Source organism: Rutidosis leptorrhynchoides, chromosome 10 (assembly GCF_046630445.1).
Source record: "Rutidosis leptorrhynchoides isolate AG116_Rl617_1_P2 chromosome 10, CSIRO_AGI_Rlap_v1, whole genome shotgun sequence".
Lineage (NCBI taxonomy): Eukaryota > Viridiplantae > Streptophyta > Magnoliopsida > Asterales > Asteraceae > Rutidosis > Rutidosis leptorrhynchoides.
The window spans coordinates 5,765,621-5,771,091 of NC_092342.1; positions in this window are offsets into that span (position 1 = coordinate 5,765,621).

The following is a 5,471-nucleotide window of genomic DNA, read 5'->3' on the forward strand; positions in this document are numbered from 1 at the left end:
TTTTAATGTTTTAAGTTAAAATAACGATTCAGAGAGTTTCTATGGCAGGTTTAGAACCTTTTTCATTTTGTAATCGTAAGCCAAAATGTTCAAAAATTTAAATTTGATATTTGAGTCATAAACGAATTTTATATTTTTTTTTTCTGCTGCCGTGTTATTTTGAATTTTTCTTCATTTGTGACAATCCAAATAATACCACAGACTTTAATCTGTTTCGTTTTCAAATTCTAAAAACCCAATCAAATCATTAAACACTGTGATGATTGGTCTATGGTCGATCTAGCTTTATAAAGATGAAGAAGGAAAGGGATAACAGAAACAAATGGTTTAAATATATTGGAATACGGTTTAATTTAAGAAAAAACAAATGGCGTATTGGTTGGGTGTTGATTCGGGTTAGCGGGAGGTCTCGGGTTCGAGCCCGGTCTTGGGCAATTCTTTTTGGGATGAATTTTTAAAGGGTATACACTCCATTTTATTATTTTTATTATCATTATTATCATTATTATCATTATTATTATTATTATTATTATTATTATTATTATTATTATTATTATTATTATTATTATTATTATTATTATTATTATTATTATTATTATTGTTATTGTTATTATTATTATTATTATTATTATTATTATTATTATTATTATTATTATTATTATTATTATTTGTATTGTTATTATGATTATGATGATTAATATCATTACTACACTTATCATTATTGTTAATATTATTATTATTATCATCAAGTATTATACGTAATTATTATTATTATTATTATTATTATTATTATTATTATTATTATTATTATTATTATTATTATTATTATTATTATTATTATTATTATTATTATTATTATTATTATTATTATTATTATTATTATTATTATTAAGTATTATAAATATTAGTTATTACTGTTATTATTACTAATATAAGTATTAGTTACCATTTATTATTATTATTATTATTATTATTATCATAACCCTAGTTATAATTATGGCTATTAATAATATTATTGTTAAGCTAAGTATTATTATTACTATCATACTACAAATTAATATTAATCTCATAAGTATTAGCATTGTATCATTTTTAGTACTATCACTATTATTAGTAACAAAAGTATTATTGATATGATTATCATTATTAGTAATGTTAATATTAGAAATTATTATCATTTTTACCAAAAATTGTTATTTTGATATCATTACAAATACATAATAATAATAATAATAATAATAATAATAATAATAATAATAATAATAATAATTATTATTATTATTATTATTATTATTATTATTATTATTATTATTATCATAACCTTAGTATAATTATAATAATTACTATTATTATTGTTATTACTAATATTATTATCAATATAAGTATTATTATTAAGTAATATGATTATTAATATTATCATTATTAATATCAAAAACTACCTTTTTAAGCAAATAAATATTTTGTACACCAAATATACTTATTACATATACTATAATTATATTAAAATTTCACATAACTATATACATCAAACCTACTAAAATTATTTATATAAATACTTACATATAACAAACTATCGATTTTTAAATATAACATTTAAACAATTAAGTATATAAATATGGATATATTAATATAAATATATAAATATTAACCATTATGAATATATACACAAATTAAACATACATAATATATAAATTAAAGATATAATAAATAAATTTGTTCAGTTACGATTATATGTTTTAATATATATACAAATGATATAGGTTCGTGAATCCGAGGCCAACCTTGCATTATTCAATATCGTCTTATGTATTTTTACTACAAAATACATTAGGTGAGTTTCATTTGCCTTTTTACCCTTTATATTTTTGGGCTGAGAATACATGCGCAGCCTTTATAAATGTTTTACGAAATAGACACAAGTGATCGAAACTACATTTTATGGTTGGATTATCGAATCGAATATGCCCCTTTTTAGCTTGGTAGCCTAAGAATTGGTGTTTATTATAATTACCACCAATTGACGCAAATCCAAAAGATAGATCTATGAACCTCGACAAGTCTCATTCGGGTTACGAATGCTTTAGTACTTCGATTATCATGTCCGATGAGAGTCCCGGAGTGATGGGGATATTCTATATGCATCCTGTTAGTTCGGTTATCAAGCGTTCACCATATGAATGATTTTTATCTCTATGCAGTTTGCGAAATGCCTGATATGAGATGTATATTTATGAGAAAAAGGAAATGAAAATCTTGTGGTCTATTAAAATTATGGAAGTGAATGATTATGGTAAACTAATGAACTTACCAACCTTTTGGTCGACACTTTAAAGCATGTTTATTCTCAGGTATGAAATAAATCTTCCGCTGTGCATTTGCTCATATTAGAGATATTACTTGGAGTCATTCATGACATATTTCAAAAGACGTTGCATTCGAGTTGTTGAGTTCATCAAGATTGTTATTAAGTCAATTATAGTTGGGTATATTATGAAATGGTATGCATGCCGTCAACTTTCGATGTAATGAAAGTTTGTCTTTTAAAAACGAATGCAATATTTGTAAAATGTATCATATAGAGGTCAAGTACCTCACGATGTAACCAAATGTAATGTATTCGTTCTTATGGATTAGGACGGGTCACTTTATGTGGTATCAGAGCGGTGGTCTTAGCGAACCAGGTCTTGCATTAGTGTGTCTAACTGATAGTTGTTTAGATGCATTAGTGGGTCTGGACTTCGACCGTGTCTGCATGTCAAAAGTTTTGCTTATCATTTAGTGTCAAAAATTATTTGCTTATCATCCTTAAAGTCTAGACACGTCTTACTGCCTCTATTACTGATAATGCTAAAAACGAACATATATTTCATAGCATTATTCCTCAAGAAAGACAAGCTTTTAGTTGCAATTGTTCTATTTAAAAGTGATATTCGTTTAAATAATAAAAGGTGAAGACAAAAGACAGATTCGACGAATTGAAGACGCAAACGACCAAAAAGCTCAAAAGTACAAAATACAATCAAAGAGGTTCCAATTATTGATAAGAAACGTCTCGAAATTACAAGAGTACAAGATTCAAAACGCAAAGTACAAGATATTAAATTGTACGCAAGGACGTTCGAAAATCCAGAACCGGGACCAGAGTCAACTCTCAACGCTCGACGCAACGGACTAAAAATTACAAGTTAACTATGTATATAAATATAATATAATATATAATTAATTATATTAATTATATATATATATTATATTTATAAAATAAACCATCGGTAAACAAAGAGCCAAAATGGAGTGAGCTGTAATTACAAACTCCGCGAGTCGCGGAGTTTGAAGGCAAAAATTGCCGCAAGTCGCGGAGCCTCAAAAACTGAAACTCCCTATAAAAGCAAACGAATTCTGATCGCAAAAACCACATAATATATATCCATCCATCTATCTATACGTAATATATATTTATAATTTATCTTTTAATTTTAATTTTAATTTTAATTCTAATAATAAGGGTATGTTAGCGAATGTTGTAAGGGTGTAAGTCGAAATTCTGTCCGTGTAACGCTACGCTATTTTTAATCATTGTAAGTTATGTTCAACCTTTTTACATTAATGTCTCGTAGCTAAGTTATTATTATGCTTATTTAATCCGAAGTAATCATGATGTTGGGCTAATTACTAAAATTAGGTAATTGGGCTTTGTACCATAATTGGGGTTTGGACAAAAGAACGACACTTGTGGAAATTAGACTATGGGCTATTAATGGGCTTTATATTTGTTTAACTAAATGATAGTTTGTTAATGTTAATATAAAGATTTACAATTGGGCGTCCCTATAAATTACCATATACACTCGATCGGACACGATGGGCGGGGTATTTATATGTACAAATAATCGTTCATTTAACCGGACACGGGAATGGATTAATAGCCACTAGAATTATTAAAACAGGGGTGAAATTATGTACAAGGACACTTGGCATAATTGATAACAAAGTATTAAAACCTTGGGTTACACTCAGTCGACATTCTGGTGTAATTATTAAACAAAGTAATAAAACCTTGTTACAGTTTAAGTCCCCAATTAGTTGGAATATTTAACTTCGGGTATAAGGATAATTTGACGAGGACACTCGCACTTTATATTTATGACTGATGGACTGTTATGGACAAAACCAGACGGACATATTAAATAATCCAGGACAAAGGACAATTAACCCATGGGCATAAAACTAAAATCAACACGTCAAACATCATGGTTACGGAAGTTTAAATAAGCATAATTCTTTTATTTCATATTTAATTTCCTTTATTTTATATTTAATTGCACTTCTAATTATCGTATTTTTATTGTTATTGTATTTAATTGCACTTTTAATTATCGTACTTTTTAATTATCGCAAGTTTATTTTATCGCACTTTTATTATTCGCAATTTCATTATCGTTATTTACTTTACGCTTCAAATTAAGTCTTGTATTTATTTATTATTTTACATTTGGTTTTAACTGCGACTAAAGTTTTAAAATCGACAAACCGGTCATTAAACGGTAAAAACCCCCCTTTATAATAATAATATTACTTATATATATATTTGTATTTTTATAAAAGTAAACTAATATAGCGTTAAGCTTTATTTAAAGATTTTCCCTGTGGAACGAACCAGACTTACTAAAAACTACACTACTGTACGATTAGGTACACTGCCTATAAGTGTTGTAGCAAGGTTTAAGTATATCCATTCTCTAAATAAATAAATATCTTGTGTAAAATTGTATCGTATTTAATAGTATTTCCTACTAAAATATAAAGCTATTTTATATACACCTCGCATAACATCAAGTTATTTTTGGCGCCGCTGCCGGGGAACAATCTAGCTTAAAAGCCGGAAGCGCAACGCTACATAAAAAAAGATTTTTATTTTTAGTTTACTTTTATTAAAATTCACTTTTGTAAAAATACGTTTTTAATTATTCGAAAATATAAAAAGAAAAAAATTTTATATATTTTAAGATTTTATTAAATATTTAAGTTTTATAAAGTTTCTTTATTTTTATTTTATAAAAATATAAGTTTTTATTATATAAATATTTTAGATTTTAAAAACAGAAAACAGATAAAAAAAAAACGCGTCAAATTTTAAACTGTACCTGAGTTGAAAATTGGAACCCCGCGACTCGCGGAGTTTGCTGCTTAGAATACCGCAACTCGCGGAGCCATCCTGACACCGACAGAAACCCTAATCAGCATTTATTAAGGGTAATTATTAATTATTATTATTAATAAACCCTAATTACTTAATTATTAATATAATTAGTTTAAGTTTTTAAATTAAATTGTATTTTAAATTTTAATTAGTTTTATTATATATATAAATTAAGAGTTTTATAAAATAAATAATATAAAAATAATATTTTTATAAAAATTGTACTTTTTACAACTTTTAGTTTATTTTTATATTTTGTCCCTTTTTAATCATT